Source organism: Eriocheir sinensis, chromosome 48 (assembly GCF_024679095.1).
Source record: "Eriocheir sinensis breed Jianghai 21 chromosome 48, ASM2467909v1, whole genome shotgun sequence".
Taxonomy (NCBI): Eukaryota; Metazoa; Arthropoda; class Malacostraca; order Decapoda; family Varunidae; genus Eriocheir; species Eriocheir sinensis.
Genome location: NC_066556.1, coordinates 10643211 through 10665005, shown reverse-complemented (window position 1 = coordinate 10665005; position 21795 = coordinate 10643211).

The following is a 21795-nucleotide window of genomic DNA, read 5'->3' as shown; positions in this document are numbered from 1 at the left end:
TACATATACGAGTTCACAAATAAGGTAGCTGACGAGGGGAACAAATAAAGACTATATCATGTAGCTTATGCAAAACATTATTGAAAGACTTAGATACAGGTTAAGATAAGACAAAAAGTTGGCGTACAAAGAGGGGAGACAGAGGTAAAGTTGGGGGGATTCACTACACGTGGCCTCGGTGCTCATCTCCGTTACATTGGGCCTTGAGCTTGTGGTGGGTAGGAGAAGAAGCTCATTGTCACTTCCACGCATAGAGTATAAAGTATAGAGGTGGAGGTGGAGGTGGAGGTGCGGATGGAGGTGTAGGTGGAGGTATAGGTATGGACGTAGGGGTGTGTAGGTGTGGGTTTAAGTGTAGGTGTGGGTGTTGGTGGCGCCGCTGTAAAGGTTTGGTGTGGAAAAAATATCACCAGGATCGTTTCACGGCGCGGCCTTGTTTTCAGACTAATTAATGCCCCGCTCACTTTTTTTGTGTGTGTTTGTCCTGCCCTCATTATGGTCTGGGGACATAATTATGATTACGATGAATTACGTTGCATGCTATTATTATGATTTTCTGTATTATTATTATTATTATTATTATCATTACCATTATCAACATTTTAAAAGGCGAGGCGTCCAGTTTTAACATATTTATTCACCTTTTTCCCCGCCATGCATAATACCGGCAGCATTTATCATCGTCAGCGGACCTTAAAAAAGAGAGAGAGGAAAAAAACCCTGCCCCCGTGTCAACAAACGTTTTTCCGCTACCCTTGAAACGTTTAATCCTATCATGAATTCCCCGGCAAATATTTATTCAGATTTAAGCCGTCAGAGGCAGCAAACGTTGGCGCGCGGTTAAGGGTTAAAGAGGAAGAAACGTTTACACTAATCGATGTTGTGTGGATAGAAAGCACCTGACTAGGCCCTTCTCGCTCCGCCGCTCTCTCCTTCCCTCTCTCTCTATGGTGGCTTGAGAGAGAGAGAGAGAGAGAGAGAGAGAGAGAGAGAGGGAGAGGGAGAGGGAGGGAGAGAGAGGGAGAGGTAGAGCGTGAAGGAAATGCTATGATAAAAACACGTGAGTGTAAATGTTTTGAAAGAGACCAGCTGACTGGCCAGCAATTTCCTGGTATAGAAAGTTTTGTCAGAACTGAAAAGCTGAAAGGAGGCAAGAAGGGAGAGAGAGAGAGGATGGGAGGGAGGAAGGGAGGGTGGGAGAGAAGAAGAGACGGGAGAGGTGGAAAGCAAAGGAAGGAGGAGGAGGATTGAGACAGTAAAGATTTGAAAGGATGAAAGGAATGAGGAAAAGAGTTGAGGAAAAAGTGGGAATGTGAAATGGAAGTGACAGAGAAGTGGAAAAAGAGGAAGAAATTTAACGAAAGGATGAGGATGAAGGACAGATAGACAGATAGATAGATAAATAGATAGATGGATAAATAGATATATAGATGGATAGATAGAAAGATAGATAGAGAGTGAAAGAGAAATGTAAAAAAGAAGGTGGAATTTGAACGAAAGTACGAAGGATGAGAAGAAATGGCAGATAGATGGATAGATAGATAAATAAATAGATAAACAGAGAGATAGATAGATAGACAGATAAATAGATAAAGAAAAAGAGGAATGGAGTGTTACGTCATTACTCAGTTGTCAAGGTCTTGGCAGAAACACCTGTATGCTCTCACAACACCTTCGCTCCTCCTCCAGGTGGTGGTGGTGGTGGTGGTGGTGGTGTTTATTATCGGTAATGGCAGGTAGTAATGGTGGTGTGTGCCGTTATCGTAACATCCTCAGCCTCCTTGTTTGTTGTTTTGGCTAAGGGAAGGTGGTGGTGGTGGTGGTGATGATGATGGTGATGATGATGGTGGTGATGGTGACAGTAGGTGTAACGATGATGGTTTTGGCTAAGGGAAGGTAATGGTGGTGGTGATGGTGATGATGGTAGTGATGGTGATGAAGATGGTAATGATGGTGATGAAGATGGTATTAGTGACAGTAGGCGTAATAATGGTGAGTGCAAATGATACAAATGGTGTTGGATAAAGATGGTGATGTGATTTAATGAGGGTGATGGTGATGATAATGGTCGCACTGGTGATGGTGATGGTGATGCTGATGGTGATGATAGTGACGGTGGCAAAGTGAGGTCAATAAAGCAATTGCAATAACATCACCAAAACGAACGCACGGGAGGGGAGAGTAAAAAAAAAAAAAAAAAAACGAGAGAGAGAGAGAGAGAGAGAGAGAGAGAGAGAGAGAGAGAGAGAGATTTACATAGATTTACATAGAAAATCAGACCACACAGACCCCATGGTCCAGACTTGGTGGTCTGTCCTTAAACCTAAGTGATTTTACATTAATCAGAAGACTCCAAAACGTTGCACTTCTACTCTAGTTGATATTAAGTTGAAGGAAGTGACGGTCGAGCTTATTTTTGAAGGAGTCAATCGTGTTACACTGGACCACTGATGGTGGAAGCTTATTCCATTCTCGCACTACAACGTTGGTGAAGAAAAATTTTGTGCAGTCTGAATTTACTTGTCTACATCTGAGTTTTACGCCATTGTTCCTCGTGCGCAGACTGTCATCGATCATAAACAATGTTGATCTGTCTACATTCGTGAAACCATTAAGTATTTTAAAACATTCGATCAATTTTCCTCGGAGGCGACGTTTCTCAAGAGAGAACATGTTAAGGGTAGAAAGCCTTTCTTCATAGAATTTGTTGCGCAAGGAAGGGATCATTTTCGTTGCCCGACGCTGAACACCTTCTAATTTAGCAATATCCTTTGCATGGTGGGGTGACCACAACTGTACCGCATATTCCAAGTGGGGTCTGACACTCTGACTAAACTGTTGTAGAGCGGGAGTATTACATCTTTATTCTTGAATACAAAGTTTCTTTTAATGAAGCCCAACATTCTGTTCGCTTTATTTGCTGCATCGATGCATTGCTGTGAGAATTTGAGGTTTGACGCGATTTTGACCCCCAAGTCTTTGACGCATTGAACGCTTTTGAGTTTAACGCCGCGCATTTCGTATTCGAACTTCTTATTCCTCGTTCCAACTTGAAGGACCTGGCACTTGTCTACGTTAAAGGGCATCTCCCATCTATCCGACCAAGCTGAAATTTTGTGCAAATCATCTTGGAGGCTTTGCCTGTCTTCGTCAGTGAGAACCGAGTTACCAATCTTTGTGTCGTCTGCAAATTTACTAATGCGGTTATTGAGTCCAACACCACGTCGTTGATGTAAATAATGAAGAGCACTGGGCCAAGGACCGAGCCCTGAGGGACGCCACTAGTGACAGGCGCCCACTCTGAGTTAAATCCGTCAATCACTACTCTTTGTTGTCTGTTGCTCAACCAATTCGCGATCCATTGGTTTACCTGACCGTCAATACCTATTTGCTTTAATTTGTAAAGTAATTTATGATGCGGGACTTTATCAAACGCTTTCTGGAAATCAAGATAGACTACGTCCAGTGATTTGGTTACGTCATAAACAGTGAAGAGGTCGTTATAAAAGGTTAATAGGTTTGATAGGCAGGATCTTTTGTTTCGGAAGCCATGTTGTGAGTCCCCAATCAATGAGTGGCTTTCAAGGTAACTCACAATTTTGTCTCTAATTATGCCCTCAAGTAGCTTACCTACAACCGAAGTTAGACTAATGGGCCTGTAATTACCTGGTACTTTTTTGTCTCCTTTCTTGAAAATCGGTGTCACGTTAGCCTTTTTCCAATCTGAAGGGACGATGCCTTGTCGCAAGGACATATTGAATACGGTTGTGAGGGAGGAGAGTATTTCGCTCTTCGTTTCTTTCAGCAGAGTTGGATATACTTTGTCAGGTCCAGGACTTTTATTTGTTTTAAGTGAATGGAGAGCTTTAAGGACTTCATCGGTTGTTATTTCAAAATTAGGCAATGCATGCTCGAGATTTACAATAGTACTGGTGTTGGTGGTAGCGAGAGGAAGACTGTTAGTATTAAACACCGAGGAAAAGTAATTGTTTAAGAGGTTTGCAATGTGTTGGCTGTCAGTCACTAGTGCAGAGAGAGAGAGAGAGAGAGAGAGAGAGAGAGAGAGAGAGAGAGAGAGAGAGAGAGAGAGAGAGAGAGAGAGGTATGTGTGTGTGTGTGTGTGTGTGTGTGTGTGTGTGTGTGTGTGTGTGTGTTGGAGTTACACTTATGAAATTTCGAAGTGTCAGTTTATTCGTCCTGATTTGCTTAATAAACATTCCATGGTGGCGGGTCACCTGAAGGGAGAGAGAGAGAGAGAGAGGGAGAGGGAGAGGGAGAAAGTGAGGGTGGGGAAGAAGGGGGACAGGAAAGGAAAACACACACACATATACACACACACACACACACACACACACACACACACACACACACACACACACAGTAGAGGAATGCAGCGCCCCGTCCGTATATAATGTTGGACGCTGGCATGTGGAATAATGTGCATGTTATTAGCATTCTTTTTATATGTTTGCGCGGGTTGTCTCTCTCTCTTTGATGTTTTATTACTGTCAACCTTTTTTTTGGCAGCCTCGCATTATTAGAGTCCGTTATGGGATCGTTGTCGTAATCCGCCTTGATAATTAACGTATTTAGTCTGTATTACCTTTTATCGTTGTCATTGTTTTTATTATGAGTTGTATTATGAAAAAGAAGAGCAATTGGTATAAGGAGAAGGCTGTGATGAAGATGAATGGAAGGAAGAGAAGTAAAGCGAGGATTAAAAAAAAAAAGAAGAGGAGTGGGGGAGAACGATTTGAATGTATGGATGAGTAGAAAGAAAGGAGGAAGAAGAAGCAGAAGACAGAAGAGGCAGGTCAGCAGATCGGTAGGAGGAAACAAGAGATGGAAGAGTAGGAGCAGGATGAAAGGATGTTAGATATGGGCTCTGAAACATAAGAAAAAGAGGAAACAGAGGGAAAAACAGATCGGTCAGCAGCTTGATAGGAGATCTCTTGGATATTAAACCCAAATTAAAAGGCGGAGGAGGAGGAGCAGGAGGAGCAGGAGGGCAAGGAAGAGGCCAGATAGCAGCATAGGAGGACGAGCGGGAGAGGGGCGAGTCGACGGAGAGCAACGCAACACTTTTTCATTCGAAGTTCCGCGAAGTGGCGTGTTGCGACGGGGCGGTGCGCGGCTCCCGTCCTGGCCGCTGCTGAAATGCCTGCCGCTGCCCATCCGCGAGACCGCCGCTTCGTGGACTTCTTAATTGGTATTATTACGCGGCGCAGGGAGGAAGGGAGGGGTAGAGGAGAGAGGGAGAGGGGTGAGAGAAGAAGGAAGGAAGAGGGAGAGAATGGAAGAGCTAGGGTGTGAGAGAGAAGAATGAGGTAGGGAAAGAGCAGTAGAGAGAGGAAGGAATGGGGAAACAGGAGAAAAGATCGCTAGAGAGGAATAGAGTAGGAAGGTGTGGAGATAAGTTGGAGAGAGAGAGAGAGAGAGGAGAGCGTGGGTAGGGTGAGGAAGCCAGAGGGAGAAAGGAAGGAAGAGAGAGGAAGGCAAAGGGAAGTAAAAGGAGGTGAGGGAGAGGAAGGGAGAATAAGGAAGGCAGGAGGGAGGTCACAACATTGGCGTAGATTCCAGAGTGGCATGGCGTGGCGTGGTCGTGGCGTGGCGGCGGGGCGGTGCATGGTAGGCAGAGGTTTTGCCCTTCACGGTACACGGCCTCCTGCATGCACGGCGCGCGGGGCTCAGCCATTACCTGGAATTACATGCGAACAAATTACAGACTCCTTCATATCGTCGGGCCTGCCTAGCGCGCGTGGACGGTTCTCTCGCTGCTGGTACTGTGTTTGTGGCGTGTTTGATGGTGGTGGCTTATTTTTCTCTTTATGCTACTGACTCCACATACGAACAAATTAGACTCCTTCATATTGTCGGGTCTGGCTAACGCGTGTGAATGCCTTCCTCGCTGTTGGCGCTGTGGATGGATGCCTCCTTATTCTACTAACTCTACATACGAAAATGCTAGAGTCATTCACATAGGCGGGTCTGGCTAGTGTGCATGGATGTCACTCTCGCTGCTGGTGCTGTGGATGGCTGCCTTATGTGATGGGGTACTAGGTTATCCTTCTCTCTCTCTCTCTCTCTCTCTCTCTCTCTCTCTCTCTTTTTTTTTTTTACAGCAGTGGAGTCAGTTCAAGGGGATAAGAAAAGGTAACAAATGTAAAAAAAAAGCCCGCTACTCACTGCTCCTCTTTACTCTGATGACCACATATGGGCGGGGGATGGACAATGTATAGCTATGATTCTCTCGTTGTGGATTCTATAGACGTGTTCTTTGTGTGGTGGTGGTGGTGGTGGCTGATGCTTCTTTTGGGGCTGTGTGAGTTGGTAATGCTGTTCACGCCTCGCCTAGCCTCAGCACAGGTCAGTGAACGCTGCACTCAGCCTCCACGCGTGAGGTAGAGTTGTTGTTGCTCGCCTCGGACCTTGACAAGCGTGTTTTTATTTTTGTTTTCCTTTTGCATCCTGTTTTATTCCTGTCTTGGCCGGTTTCCAGTTGTAGTTACATACACACACACACACACACACACACACACACACACACACACACACACACGACGCACAATATAGTATATGCTTTTCATCACTTTATAAATCCCAAATCCTTCCTGTTTCCTTTCCTTTCGTTTCGTGTAATTTCGTTTCGTTTCGTTTGTTTTCCTTTCCTTTTCATTCCTTTCCTTTTCTTTCTATTTCTTTCCTCTCCTTTCTTTTCTTTTCCTTTCCTTTCCTTTCCTTTCCTTTCCTTTCCTTTCCTTTCCATTCCTTTCCTTTCCTTTCCTTTCTCTTCCCTTCCCCTCCATTCCATTCCTTTCCTTTCCTATCCTAACCTATCCTATCCTATCCTATCAAATCCTATCCTATCCTTTCATTTTCTTTCCAATCCTTTCCTTTCCACTCTCACTCTCTTTCCCTCTCTCTCAGCTTTTCTCTCCTCTCTCTCTCTCCCTCTCTCCTTCCCTCTCTTCCTCTCCACCTTCCACTCGCCTTTCCTCCTCGGCTAAATCCTCCCCTGGCTCCCTCTGTGTCTTCGTCCCTTCACCCCCGTAAACCTTCTTAAAGAGACGGGGGAAAGAGGCGGAGGGACACGGGCAGAAGGGAACGGGGGCAAGGGGGCGGGGGGAGAGGCTTCGAAGAGAGGGCAGGGAAGGCTCAAGGAGAGAAGAAATAGGAGAGAGAAGGTAGGCTGAAGAGGAGGACGAGGATGAAGAGAAGGAGGAGGAGGAGGAGGAGAAGGGGAGTGAAGGAGAAAGTGAATAGAGAGATGGGATTGAAAGAGTTAAAGAGGGAAAATATGGAATGGAAGCTTGAAGAGGATCACGAAGAGGAAGAGGAGAAGGAGAAATGAGGAAGGAAGAAGGTGAATAAGGAGATGGTATTTAAAGAGTAAAAAAAAAAGAGGAAAATATGGAATAACACAAGTAAGAGGAAGGGGAAAAGGAAAAGGAAGGAGAAGAGAAGGAGAGAGAAAGAAGTTGAACAGAATGATGATATTGCAAGAGTTATACAAGGAGGAAAATGTGGGAATAACAGGAAGAGGAAGAGGAAGAGAAAAAGGGAAAAGGGAAAAAAAGGAGGAGGAGGAGGAGGAGAAAGAGTAAAAATGAGTAAGTAAAAAAGTAAAATGAAAGATGATATTGAAAGAGAGTAAAAAGGAGGAGAAAAAAAGGACTACCAGGAGAAATAAAAGAAAAGGGAGAAGGGAGAGAAAGAAGAGGAAAAGGAGAAGGAGTAGGAGGAAGAGGAGGAGGAGGAGGAGGAGGGAGATTACTAAGTTGCAGGACACCCGGTAAGTTTTTTTTTTTAAGCCTTCCCCAAGAACCCAATTTCGTGGTGGGCAATTAAATGAAAATGCATCTCTTGCCCACGACACAGGGAGCAGGACGGAGGGGCAGGAGGGAGGGAGGGGGGAGGGGGGGAGGAAAGAAGGGAAGAAGAGAGGGAAGGCGAAAAACGGTGGGAAAAAGAACAAGAGGAAGGAAGGGAAGGAGGGGGAAAAGGAAGAGAAGAAGGAGCAGGAGGGAGGAAAGGAAGGAGGGCAAAGAAGTGAAGGAAAGAGGGAAGAGGAGGGAAGAAGAGAGGGGAAGGAGAGGGACGGTAGGGAAAAAGAACAAGAGGGAGGAAAGGAGGAGACCTAAGAAGGGAGGAAAGAAGGAACAGGAGAAAGGGAAGGAGGGCAGAGAAGGGAAGGAAAGAAGGAACAGGAGAAAGGGAAGGAGGCCAAAGAAGGGAGAATAGAAGGAACAGGAGGCAGGAAGGGTAGGAGGGCGAAGAGGGGAGGAAACAAGGAACGAGATGGAGGATAGAAAGGAAGGGAAGAAAGGAGGAAAGAACAGGAAGGAGGAAGGGAAGAAGGGTGAAGAAGGGAAAGAATGTAAGACCAGGGAAAGAAGTGAAAACAAGAGATTTGGAGAAGAGGTAGAGAAAGGAAAGAATGAGGAGTGAAAGGAATGGGAGGAGAAGAGAGAGAGAGAGAGAGAGAGAGAGAGAGAGAATAAGTAGTTAATCTGCCTGTAATCATTTAATCTTATTACGTACTTTTTCGTCCCTCTTTTTCATGTTAATCTCCGTTCATTGGCTCCGGCCGCCGCTCGGGGACAAAGCCATCGCTGTGTCACCCATCAAAATGCTGTAACGGTCGATAGTGGCACAGTGATCTCTCTCTCTCTCTCTCTCCTTCCATTCCATCCTGCGTTTGTTTCCACCATCCCACTTTTATTCTATTTCTATCCCTTCATTCATTCCCTCTCTTCTCTAATCTTTCCGTTCTATTCCTTTAATTCCTCTTTCCTTACTTTCTCTTGCTTCTTTCCCTTTCTTTCTCTGCTTCTACATTCCTTCCCTTCTTCCCAGGCTTCCAGCTCTATTCCATCCATTCCTCTTTCCTTCTTTTTCAGCCTTTCATTCCTCTCCGCTTCCCTTTTTATATTCCCTTCCTTCTTAGTTTTTCCATTCTATTCCTTCCATTCCTCTTTCCTTCCTTTCTCTATCTTCTATTCATCTCTCGTCCCCTTTCTTTCCCTGCCCTTATATTATCTCCCTTTTCCCTTCTTACACTTCCTCCCCTTCTTCCCTTCCTTTCCTTCTTCCTTTCTTCCCTTCCTTCTTTCCCTTCCTTCCTTTTTTCTCTTCATTCCTTCCTGTCTTCCTCTCCTTCTGTTCTTCCCTTTCCTTCACTTTCTCCTTCAAAAACTGCTCTTCCTCCTTTCTTCCCCCTTCCTCCCCCCAAAAAGGAACCATGACTGCGGAATACGCCACGCAAGGCAAGCTGAGGTGTCCTGGGGTCCCGGAAGGCAGGTAATGAGTCAGGAGATCAGGTGTTTAGAGGAACGTACAGGTGCATCACGGACTGGCGGATTACGATGCGATGTGGGGAAGGTGTAGGGGAGAGAGGGGCAGGTGAATGGGGCGTTGATAGACTGCAGAGTGGGGAAAAGAAGAATGGGATGGAGGGTTTTAAATAGAGGTAGCTAGATGGATAGGTAGATAGATAGTTAGATGGAGAGATAGATACAGAGAGGGAGAGAGGGGCGAGGTGGATGGGGGGTTGATAGACTGCAGAGTGGAGAAAAGAAGAATGGGATGGAGGGTTTTAAATAGAGGTAGCTAGATGGATAGGTAGATAGATAGTTGGATGGAAAGATAGATACAGAGAGGAAGAGGGGGGTGAGGTGCATGGGGTGTTGATAGAATGCACAGTGGAGAAAAAGAGAATGGGATGGAGGATTTTAGATAGAGGTAGATAGATTGGTAGCTGGGTAGATATAGAGAATGATTGATAGAGAGAGGGAGAAGGAGACGAGGTGGATGGGGCACTGACAGACTGCAGAGTGAAGAGATAACGGAGGATGGGGTGGAGAGTTTTAAATAGAGATAGATAGATTGAAAGATAGATAGATATGTAGATAGATAGATAGAAAGATAGATCGAGAGAGAGCGAGGTGAAAGGTGCTTTGACAGACTGCAGAAAGAAGAGAAAAAAAGAGGATGAGATGACTGGTTTAGAATGAGAGATAGATAATAGAAAGATGGGTAGACTTAGGGATTGATAGACAGATAAATAAATAAATAGATAGATAGCTAGATAGATAGATAGACAAATGTAGATAGATAGAAAATAGCATTGGCAAGGTCACTGAGTACAAAATAATGGTAACGAAGATTGAAAGAATTAAGGGAAGGTTAGAAGGAGAGAAAGAGAGAATATATAGAGAGGAGGAGGAGGAGGAGGCTGTTAGTAAGAGGAGCAGAATTTAAACCCTCCCAAAGGATCTTGAATACGAGACAGGGAAATAGAAAGAGGGAGTCCTATACCACGTTAGGTAGGATAGCATAAGAACGTTGAGTGAGTCCAGTGAGGGGATGATGGGAAAGTATGTGTCAGGTGTCGGACGGGAGGGAAGGAAGGGCATGAGGAGAGAGTATATGAAAGGAGAAGAGGAGAGAGAGAGAACGAGAGAGATTGAGGGGAAGGGTAGGCCATGGACCGTTGGATAGGAGCAAAAGCGTGTGAAGAGTGAAGGGATGACGGGAGAGTGTGTCACGTGTCTAGAGGGAAAGTAGAACAGGTATCACAGATTGGGTTGATGGGGAATGGAGAATACAACAATAGGTAAAGGTACAGGTAAGGTAGGAAAGGAAAAAGGGAAAATTGAATAAGAGGAAAAGGGAGAGGTAAGGTAGGGGAAAAAAGGGGAAACAGAAAAACAGAGGTAGAAAAGGGAGAAGGAGAAATAGAAGAACAGGTAGGAAGGGAAAATGGGGAATAGAATAACAGGAAAAGGAATAGGTAAGGTAGGAAGGGAAGGGGGAATTGGTGTGGTGGGGAGAAGGGGAAAAGTTTGAGGAGAACAGAGGGTGACACGCATATTTTGAAATGTCGATATATATAATGTTAGGAGAAGGGGGAGGGGAGGAGAGGATGAAGGGGAGTGATGGGGACATTGGTGAAGGAATGAGATATTTAGGAGTGCAATATTTATCCCCACCATTCCCCCAGCGTCACCCCCTTACCCCTCGCCACTCTATCCCCCACACCACACCATCACTATCACGACCACAACGATCCCCCTTCCCCCTCCCTGCCCCCACCCCCACACCATGCCCCCCCACGCCACACCATTACTACCACCACCACCACGATCCCCCTTCCCCCTCCCTGCCCCCACCCCCACACCATCCCCCACACCACACCATTACTACCACCACCACCATGATCCCCCTTCCTCCTCCCTGCCCCCACCCCCACACCATCCCCCACACCACACCATTACTACCACCACCACCACCACCATCCCCTTCCCCTCCCTGCCCCCACCCCCACACCATCCCCCACACCACACCATAACTTCCACCACCACCACCACCACGATCCCCTTTCCCCCTCCCTGCCCCCACCCCCACACCATCCCCCACACCACACCATTACTACCACCACCACCACCACGATCCCCCTCCTCCCTGCCCCCACCCCCTCACCATGCCCCCCCACACCACACCATTACTACCACCACCACCACGATCCCCCTTCCCCCGCCCGGGCCCCCCCCCCACACCATCCCCCACACCCCACCATTACTACCACCACCACCACGATCCCCTTCCCCTCCCTGCCCCCACCCCCACACCATCCCCCACACGACACCATTACTTCCACCACCACCACGATCTCCCTTCCTCCTCCCTGCCCCCACCCCCACACCATCCCCCACACCACACCATTACTACCACCACCACCGCGATCTCCCTTCCTCCCTGCCCCCACCACCACACCATCCGCCACACCACACCATTACTACCACCACCACCACCACCACCATCCCCCTTCCCCCTCCCTGCCCCCACCCCCACACCCTCCCCCACACCACACCATTACTTCCACCACCACCAAGATCCCCTTCCCTCCCTGCCCCCACCCCCACACTATCCCCCACACCACACCATTACTACCACCACCACCACGATCCCCCTTCCCCCTCCCTGCCCCCACCCCCACACCATCCCCCACACGACACCATTACTTCCACCACCACCATGATCCCCTCTCCTCCCTGCCCCCACCCCCACACCATCCCCCACACGACACCATTACTTCCACCACCACCATGATCCCCCTTCCTCCTCCCTGCCCCCACCCCCACACCATCCCCCTCACCACACCATTACTTCCACCACCACCACCACCATGATCCCCTTCCCCTCCCTGCCCCCACCCCACACCATCCCCCACACACCACACCATTACTACCACCACCACCATGATCCCCCTTCCTCCCTGCCCCCACCCCCACACCATCCCCCACACCACACCATTACTACCACCACCACCATGATCCCCCTTCCTCCTCCCTGCCCCACCCCCACACCATCCCCACACCACACCATTACTTCCACCACCACCATGATCCCCCTTCCTCCTCCCTGCCCCCACCCCCACACCATCCCCCACACGACACCATTACTACCACCACCACCACGATCCCCCTTCCCCCTCCCTGCCCCCACCACACCATCCCCACACCACACCATTACTTCCACCACCACCATGATCCCCCTTCCTCCTCCCTGCCCCCACCCCACACCATCCCCCACACCACACCATTACTACCACCACCACCATGATCCCCTTCCTCCTCCCAGCCCCCACCCCACACCATCCCCACACGACACCATTACTTCCACCACCACCACGATCTCCCTTCCCCCCCACCTCCACACTACCACCATCACCATCGACCGCGCTCCCAAAGGGCAAATTTGTTTCAAAAATTTACGGCGCGGTTCAAAAAGAAACGCTCTCCATCAATTGAGGGCGGAAGCGTTTACCGATGATCCTATTACCTTTGTATCTGACGAACCTCCGACGCTCGATGGCAATTAATGGCTGCCATATCATCTCTTATTCTGGGGAACGTTGGCTTAAAGGGCCTCTCCTGCTCTCTGTCTATCTGTCTGTCTGTCTGTCTGATTAAATGTCCTCTCATGTTCTGTCTGTCTGTTCTGTTTGGCTTAAAGGTCCTCCCAATCTTTGTATGTCTGTCTGTCTTGACTGTCTGTCTGTCTGTCTGTCTGATTAAATGTCCTCTCATGTTATGTCTGTGTTCTGTTTGGCTTAAAGGTCCCCCTATTCTTTGTCTGTCTCTCCGTCTTGTCTGTCTGTCTGTCTGTTCTGTTTGGCTTAAGGGTTCCCCGTTCTTTGTCTGTCTGTTTGTCTGTCTTGTCTGTTTGTCTGTCCGTCTGTCTCTGTCTAGCTTAACCGCGTCTAGGGATGTTAATATAGATAGATAGATAGATAGATTGACTGACTGATAGAGATAGATAGATAGATCGAAAGGTAGATAGATAGATAGATAGTTAATGGTTTTCTCTTGCTTTATGTGTGTCTATCTGTCTGTCTGGCTCGCTCGCTGACTCGTTGATGTCGGGCTGGTTGCTGTGGTGGCTCCTGTTTGCTCTGTGTTGACGTACATATTGGGAGATGCATTATAATCCCGTTTGTAGTTAAGGTGGTAAGGTGAAGGATTTTCGTTAACTGCGCGGCTCGAAAACTTCCTTACCTGCCCGCCTGTGTGATTCGCTGGCTCCGGTGAGTGGTGGCTGTATAGCACGCGTGTTTAATTAGTTGTTGGATGGATTGTATTTATAGCGGACCTGCATGATTGTTTTTTTTTTTCATTTATTTCGTTAACTTATTCGTGGTATGATTCGTCCTGTGGTTAAGCGATTTGATCTGTTTTGTATTTTTTCCTGCTCATTTTTGTGTAATGGTTAATTTTAGTTGGACTGTTTGGTTTATTTATATACTGCTTTTTCACGATTTTCAATGCGTTTCTTTTTTCCTTGCAGGTACGTGAGCTTCGTGAGGTCAAAACAGGTGTGGATCGTGCGTCTCAGGTACATGTCATTGACCTTTTCCTTTGTCATTTAATTTCATGCCTTTAACTCTTATAATAAAATTCTGCTAGGTTAAAAGATATTGTGACCTTATTGAAAAATCAAATTTGGTTTTATTGGCAACAAGTGAATAATTGGGAGTTTGTTATAGCCTCAGAAACCAGAAAATAGTAGATTGTTAGTTATTGTGGTCACTACCTTAATTTTTAACCTTTTTACTATTCCTGATGACATGATGGCGTGTCTCGCATCTAACGGAAGATTGGTGTTGTATAAAGTATGGTGTTACGCTTAGACTCCGAGATCTTCGTATTTTTTGTTATTGTTCATGTAATTATCATGTTGACTGCAAATAGTGAAGGATCAGGAAAGCTCTTATACTTTATGAAAAAAAAAACCTGTTCCTGTTCTATAATTCTATTTATTCTCCGAAACTTTGGGACTTTGCCGGTATTCTTGATGTAGTGTTATCGTGTTAGGTACAGTTAACGAATGATTACGAGAGCACTGATACTGCTGACCGCTACTAAAGTTTACTTATCACGTACTTCTGCTCACACTCAGGAACGAAGTAATTGACTCGTTTCAGCGAAGTAACGTGACGCCAGTGCCATTCGTGCCGCCAGGTCACTGCGGCAGCAAAACAAACCGCGCCCGGAGAAACGAAAGAGCATCACATTCAGCCGTTTGATGCTTTATCGTTTATAGCCGGTGTTTGTTTCCGTCCCCGCGGCCGGGTTGTCAGGCCTCTGATATACCCCCGCCGTTTGTACCGCAGAAACCTTATCGAACGCTTTCTGATAAACTTGATAAACCGCTCTGAACTCTCTTGTTTATACTTCTTCTTTATTCTCCGCTCCTCATCGTCCCTAGTGAAAAATGTCGCCGGAGCAAGACGAAGGAGGTAATATTATTCGTAAGTCAGGCTTGAGGGCTTATTTGGGAGGGAGGAAAGAGAAGGAGGGGGAAGAGGAGGAGGAGGAGGAGGGTGGAACGAACCTTTCTCCTCTCGGCGGTGCTTGGCGAAGGTATCTTTAAGGTTGTTATCATTAGAATTGCCAATAATTTGCTATTCACGGACTCCTGGACCCGCTCGGATGGCAGTAATAATTCTCCCTGCAAGACTTTACATATTTTACTCGTTATAACATACAACCTCGGCAGGAGCCCTAGTAACGTGCCTGTCTGTGCCTTACCTGCTTGTGTGTGTTTGGGGGAGGGACTTTTTTTCGTTATGGCGAGTATCATTTTTGTCCTTATAACAAGAGGAAGTGGAATGTTGAGAGGAAGAGGCGAAGGAAATGGAAGAGGATGATTATAAGACGAAAGAGAAGCATGGTGTAAGGAGGATCATATTATTATTATTATTATTATTATTATTATTATTATTATTATTATTATTATTATTATTATTATTATTATTATTATCATTATCATTATCATTATCATTATTATTATTATTATTATTATTATTATTATTAGTATTGTTGTTGTTGTTGTTGTTGTTATCATTATTATTATTGTTGTTGTTTTTGTTGTTGTTGATTTTGTTGTTTTTAAGATGATGATGATGATGATGATGATGATGATGATGAGGAGGAGGAGGAGGAGGAGGAGGAGGAGGAGGAGGGGGAGGAAGGGAAGGAGGAGCAAAAGGAGGAGGTGGAGGAAGAGGAGGAGGACGAAGAGGAGGAGGAGGAAGAAGAGGAGTAGCAGGGAGAGATGGAGGAGGAGGAGGAGGAGGAGGAGGAAGAAGAGGAAGAGGAAGAGAAAGAGAAAGAGAAAGAGGAAGAGGAAGAGGAAGAGGAAGAGAAAGAGGAAGAGGAAGAGGAGGAGGAGGAACAGGAGCTGGGGAAGGGGGAGGCGGAAGATGATGGTAGTATTTGGAGGCAAAATATCGTCCAAAGGATTCCTGAGCGTCTCTCTCTCTCTCTCTCTCTCTCTCTCTCTCTCTCTCTCTCTCTCTCTCTGCGTTCAGGTATAGTGATGCTGGCACTACTGCTCCTTTTTTTTTTTTGGCGCGCGAAACTCTACGGATCTTGTGTTCCGAGATTCAACTACCTGGACGTTGTTGTTGATGTTGGGTCACCTTTGTAGACTCCGTGTGTGAGCTGTGTCTCTGTGGTGGCTTTGAGTTGGTATTAAGTGCGGTGAAGTATTTTAAGTGTTGTGAAGTGGTTGTGAAGGGGTGTGAAATAGTTTTAAGGGTTTGTGAGGCTTTGAAGTTTTTTGGGAGGTTGTTTTGAAGTGTTGTAAAGTGCCTTGAGGTGTTGTGCGTGGGTTTTGAAGTGTTGTGAAGTGGTTTTAGTATGTTTTGACGTGGTAATGAAGTTGTATTTGGTGATTTAGAGTGTTAATTAATTGTGTGTTGTTGAGAAATGGCTATGAAGTTTTGTGAAGTGGTTAATAGTAGAAATAATGGTATTTTGACATGACATTAAAGAAGTGTAAAGTAATTTTGAAGTGTTTGGAGATGTGAGAAGCTGCACTGATGTTAAAAGTATCGTGAATTTTTTGTTTTTACCCAAAGTATGTCGATTTGAACGTTGCTAAAATATGCCAAAAATTATATTCATCCATAGATTAGAACGTCTAGAAGTGATACAACGACTTTAAAAATGCTACGAAAATGCTACTGGTGTCTGGGTAACGTACTGTCATATTAGAGAATTAAATATGCGTCTTTATATCCAATACTACTTGCGCTTTTGTCTTTTTTAAGTGTTACAACGGGTTAGAAAACACTACGAAATATAATCCGGTGTTTGGGTAATTTACTGTCATGTTATTGAATGAAAAATGTGTCTTTATACTCAATACTACCCGCGCCTGTCTCATATAAGTGTTACAAAGGGTTAAAAATCGCTATGAAGTGTAATCAGGGGTCTGTGTAATGTTCTGTCATGTTAGTGAATGAAATATGTGTCCTTTTTACGCAATGGTACTCGCGCCCTTGTCTCCTATAAGTGTTACAACGGGTTTGGAAATGCTACGAAGTGTGATCAGGCGTCCGTGAAATATATTGCCTTGTTAGTGAATGAAATATATGTCCTTTATACGCAATGCTACCCGCGCCTTTGTCTCTTAAAAGTGTTACAACGGGTCACAAATCGCTACAAAGTATAATCTGGTATTTGAGTAATGTACTGTCATGATAGTGAATGAAATATGTGTCTTTTTACGCTGTACTACTCTCGCCTTTGTGTCCGCCCTTCCCTTCCTCCCCGCCGAGTAGCTGATCCCCGCGGACCAAGAACTAAATCCGGATCACATTACCACTGAATGAAATACGCGTCCCTTTACACCTTGCCACACTCCGATCTGTGTCCATCCTTTCCCCCTCGTCGTCTAGCTAATCGCAGCGGACCAAGAGCTAAATCCGGATCACATACAAGGTTCTCCATCACCGGCGCGGGGCCCGACAAGAATGACATGATTGATCAGGGCCATCGAGGGCTGCGTTGTTCTTGGCCAGAGACAGACGGCGAGGAAGGCGGCGATGGCTGAGGGAAATGAAGGTTGTCAGCCCGGCCCGTGATAGAAAGTCGGAGTGATGTATTGTGATAGTCTGCTGGTGCTGGTGCCGGTGCTGGTGGCTACTACTACTACTACTACTACTACTACTACTATTACTACTATACTACTACTACTACTACTGCTACTGCTACTACCACTACTACTACTACTACTACTACTACTACTATTACTACTTCTGCTACTAACACTACTACTACTACTACTACTACTACTACTACTTCTACTACTACTAATTTATTCGGATTGCTAGAACAGCCGCAAAATATATCGTACAGAAAAAAAACATCGGCAAAAAACACGAAGAAAACTGCAGCGAAAACAAAAACAAAAACACCTGAACTCAAAAAGAAGGTAAAGCGTGGAGCACAAATAGAAAACGAAGCGACGAGCGGCGAAAAAGAAAACGGAAAACAACACGGCGAGAGAAAATGGGAAAGAGGATGCCAACAAAACACCTTGAAAAAGAGAGAGAGAGAGAGAGAGAGAGAGAGAGAGAGAGAGAGAGAGAGAGAGAGAGAGAGAGAGAGAGAGAGAGAGAGAGAGAGAGAGAGAGAGAGAGCGACACCCGCGTTGTAGAAACCGCACAAAATACTCCGACGACGAGACAAAGAAGGAAAAAAAAATATAAAGGAATTTCTCTGGGCGGCGGAAAAATGGCAATAGTGTTGAGAGAGGAATCTGTGAAAGTGTTTTGGGGAGCGTCCAAGTACCCCTCTCTCTCTCTCTCTCTCTCTTTTCCTCCCATCACACGCAACCGTTTTAGTGATAATGGTGGTGGTGATGATAGTGATGATGTTGATGTTGATGGTGTTGGTGATGGGACTCTGTTCATGATGGTTTGGTGGTGGTGATGATGGTAGTGATGGTGCTCATTTGGTGGTGCTTATGGTGGTCGGTTTTTGTGATGTTGGTAAAGGTTTGATGGCGGTGATGGTGATGGTGACACGGATGATGATTTTAATTATGAAGTGATAATGGTGGTAAGATGTAACGAGGAATACATGATGATAATGATCGCAACTCTAATCCCCGAATAGATCAAACCGAAACTGTCTAAGTAAAATATAACCTTCATCGCTTCAGACGCATTCTAAAGCTTTGGATCTGTTTGCGGGATACGAAGCGAAGATAAACCTAGAAAAGACGACACAGCAATAGGATACGACGACGACGACGCTTGCACTCAGGAACAAAAATAGAAGCAATAGCGAGGGAGAGTGTGATGAAAGTGACCTGAGAGAGAGAGAGAGAGAAAGAGACAGGTAGATATGCAAAGAGAAAGAGATAGGTAGAGAGAGAGAGAGAGAGAGAGAGAGAGAGAGAGAGAGAGAGAGAGAGAGAGAGAGAGAGAGAGAGAGAGAGAGAGAGAGAGAGAGAGAGAGAGAGAGAGAGAGAGAGAGAGAGAGAGAGAGAGATGGAGATTAGTGCTCTGAAAACAAACAACATCAATTGAACGCAATGAGAAACGATGGCATGAGGGAGGGAGTAAGATAGGAGGAGGAGGAGGAGGAGGAGGAAGAGGAGGAGGAGGTGCTGGAAGAGGAGGAGGAAGGGTAAAAGGAAGAAGCATGAGAGTACGAGAACACACTTGATAAATTAATGGAAATATTTCACAGTGGCCCCGAGAAACAGATGAAGTTGCAGCTGTAGGCTCAATAGAGGACATGTTGCGCGATGAGTTAGTGTGCGGGGGAGATGGGGAGGGGAAGGAGAGGAGGGGACGAGGGAGGGAAGGAAGACCGTATTGAAGACATGTTAAGCTATGAGTTAGTACGTGGGGGTGATGGAGAAGGGGAAGGAAGGGAATGGACGAAGGTAGGAAGGAAGGAGGAGGCACGGGTGGTAGGGAAACGACGGTAGTGAGTGGTGAGTGTCTAGCGTTGTGTAAGGGGAGAGACGGAGGAGAATGGAACAGTGGAGAGAGTAACAGACAGAGAAGAGCAGAGTTGATAGAAGTAGAAGAGAGAAGTGATAGAAAGAGTGGTAGAAAGTAGGATAAATGAAGTAGGAGGGGGAAAAGGTTAGAATAATGATGAAGGGGAATGGGAGAAAAGAAAGGGTAAAGAAGGAGTTAGGAGTAAAGGAGATCAGGTGATGAGGATGATGAGAAAGTGAAAAGAGAGAGAGAGAGAGAGAGAGAGAGAGAGAGAGAGAGAGAGAGAGAGAGAGAGAGAGAGAGAGAGAGAGAGAGAGAGAGAGAGAGAGAGAGAGAGAGAGAGAGAGAGAGAGAGAGAGAGAGAGAGAGAGGACGCTGAAAATAAATAGAAAAGGGTGAGGGATAAAGATGTATATAACTCTGTGTAAAGATGTGATGCTGATGATAAGATGAAAAGGGCGAAAGTGGAGGCTCAGAAGAAATGAGAAGGGGATGAAGGTGGGAGATATGATAATGATGATGATGATGATGAGGAGGAGGTAGAAGGAAGAAAAAGGGAGCCGAAAGGATTATGAAAGAGGAGGTAAGGTGAAGCGATTTGAGTAGGAGGTGTGATGTAATGGTGTTAAGAGGGAGCTTAAAGAGGGGTTGAAGAGAGGTTGAAGAGAGATAGGGGAAGATGAAGACGGGTTGAAGAGGAGTTGAAGAATAGTAGGGGGGATGAAGAGGAGCTGAAAAGAGGTAGGGGAAGATGAAGAGGGGTTGAAGAGGAGTAGGGGGATGAAGAGGGGTTGAAGAGGGGTTGAAGAAAGGTAGGGGGATGAAGAGGGGTTGAAGAGGGGGTGAAGAAAGGTAGGGGGATGAAGAGGGGTTGAAGAGGTTGAAGAAAGGTAGGGGATGAAGAGGGGTTGAGGAGGGGTTGAAGAAAGGTAGGGGGATGAAGAGGGGTTGAAGAAGAAAGGTAGGGGATGAAGAGGGGTTGAAGAAAGGTAGGGGATGAAGAGGGGTTGAAGAAAGGTAGGGGATGAAGAGGGGTTGAAGAAAGGTAGTAGGGGGATGAAGAGGGGTTGAAGAAGGGGTTGAAGAAAGGTAGGGGGATGAAGAGGGTTGAAGAGGTTGAAGAGGTGCAGGGGATGAAGAGGGTTGAAGAGGGTTAAAGAGAGGTGCGGGGATGAAGAGGGGTTGGAGAAAGGTAGGGGGATGAAGAGGGGTTGAAGAGGGGGATGAAGAGGGTTGAAGAGGGGTTGAAGAGGGATGAAGAGGGGTTGAAGAGGTAGGGGGATGAAGAGGGGTTGAAGAGAGGTGCGGGGATGAAGAGGGGTTGAAGAGGTGGGGGATGAAGAGGGGTTGAAGAGGGAGAAAGGTAGGGGATGAAGAGGGTTGAAGAGAGGTAGGGGATGAAGATGGGTTGAATATAGGTAGGGGGGATGAAGAGGGGTTGAAGAGAGGTAGGGGGATGAAGAAGGGTTGAAGAGGGGTTGAAGAGAGGTGCGGGGGATGAAGAGGGATTGAAGAGGGGTTGAAGAGAGGTGCGGGGGATGAAGAGGGGTTGAAGAGGGGTTGAAGAGAGGTAGGGGGATGAAGAGGGGTTGAAGAGAGGTAGGTGGGATGAAGAGGGTTGAAGAGGGGTTGAAGAGGTGAAGAGGGGATGAAGAGGGTTGAAGAGGGGTTGAATAGTGGTTCGGGGGATGAAGAGGGGTTGAAGAGGGGTTGAAGAGAGGTAGGGGGATGAAGAGGGGTTGAAGAGAGGTAGGGGGATGAAGAAGGGTTGAAGAGGGGTTGAAGAGAGGTAGGGGGATGAAGAGGGGTTGAAGAGAGGTAGGTGGGATAAAAAGGGGTTGAAGAGAGGTAGGGGGGATGAAGAGGGGTTGAAGAGAGGTAGGGGGATGAAGAGGTTGAAGAGGGTTGAAGAGAGGTGCGGGGGATGAAGAGGGGTTGAAGAGGGGTTGAAGAGGGGTTGAAGATGAAGAGGGTTGAAGAGGGGTTGAAGAGGTAGGGGGATGAAGAGGGGTTGAAGAGGGGGGGTTGAAGAGGGGTTGAAGAGAGGTGGGGATGAAGAGGGGTTGAAGAGAGGTGCAGGGGGTTGAAGAGGGGTTGAAGAGGGGTTGAAGAGAGGTAGGGGGGATGAAAAGGGGTTGAAGAAAGGTAGGTGGGGTGAGAAAGGATTGAAGAGGGGTTGAAGAGAGGTGCGGGGGATGAAGAGGGGTTGAAGAGAGGTAGGGGGGATGAAGAGGGGTTGAAGAGAGGTGCGGGGGATGAAGAGGGATTGAAGAGGGGATGAGGAGAGGGAGGGGAGATGAAAAGGGGTTGAAGAGAGGTAGGGGGGATGAAAAGGGGTTGAAGAAAGGTAGGGGATGAAGAGGGTTGAAGAGGGGATGAAGAGGGTTGAAGAGAGGTAGGGGATGAAGAGGGTTGAAGAGGGTTGAAGAGAGGTGGGGGATGAAGAGGGGTTGAAGAGAGGGGGATGAAGAGAGGGGTTGAAGAGG